The sequence below is a fragment of the Pteropus vampyrus genome, unplaced genomic scaffold (assembly GCF_000151845.1).
Source record: "Pteropus vampyrus isolate Shadow unplaced genomic scaffold, Pvam_2.0 Scaffold45, whole genome shotgun sequence".
Classification (NCBI taxonomy): Eukaryota; Metazoa; Chordata; class Mammalia; order Chiroptera; family Pteropodidae; genus Pteropus; species Pteropus vampyrus.
The window spans coordinates 5,703,496-5,704,340 of record NW_011888826.1 but is presented as its reverse complement, the minus strand read 5'-3'; the positions used below and the strand labels follow the sequence as shown (position 1 = coordinate 5,704,340).

The 845-nt window shown below is 34.1% G+C and overlaps 1 pseudogene; it reads right to left on the bottom strand.

Annotated features, from left to right (window-relative positions):
- Nucleotides 1-524: 524 nt before the first annotated feature.
- Nucleotides 525-643, bottom strand: LOC111738992 (annotated as a pseudogene).
- Between the last annotated feature and the right edge of the window lie 202 nt (nt 644-845).

Sequence of the window (845 nt, the reverse complement as noted above, 5' to 3'; positions counted from 1 at the left end):
GAAGACCTAACATTGTTAAAATGTCTATACTACCCAAAGCCAACTATAGATTCAATGCAATCAAAACTTATTTTTCATTTTACATTTTATTGTGTTTTATATCATCTCAACAGTAATTGAAAACTTTTCTTAAACATTAATCCCAGCTTTTTACAATAGGTGTTATCTATTGGAGAATTCTAGGTCAAAGTGTGGAAACAAATTAGGAGGTACGACAAGGCAGATTGGTTTACATTGCTAAGCTTTCAGAGGAAAAAATCTAATACCTCCTTGTAAAGTAAAACAGAAACTAGTAGCTCAATTAAGTATCTAAAACCATAATTTTATAATGGTAGTTACAGTAAATTTATGGCCTATGGCAAAAGACAAAAATTCTCATTGTTCCTTAAGGTTCACACTGCACTGATATGAATACTTGTCCTTTTTTTTTTTTTTTTTTTTTAGGAGAGGCAACCTTTGGTTGACCTCACAGATTGCAAGGACCTTGTCAGCTTACAATCCATTATTTTTTTTAAAAAAATTTATGCCTACAGTACCTGGTCTTCCTAAGTGGTCTCTGATCCAAGTACTAACCAGGCCCAACCCTGCTTAGCTTCTGAGATCAGACGGGATCAGGTTTGTTAAGGGTAGCATGGCCATAGACAATACTTGTCCATTTTATCTCTTTTAGCAGAGGAAACATGAAGGCATCACACTTCCTGCTATCAAGTTGTACTACAAAACTGTTAGAATCAAAACAATATGGCACTAGCATAAAATAAACACATAGACAAATGGAACAGAACCAAGAGCCCAGAAATAAAACCCTCACATATATGGTTAACTAATATTTGACAGAAGAGGTA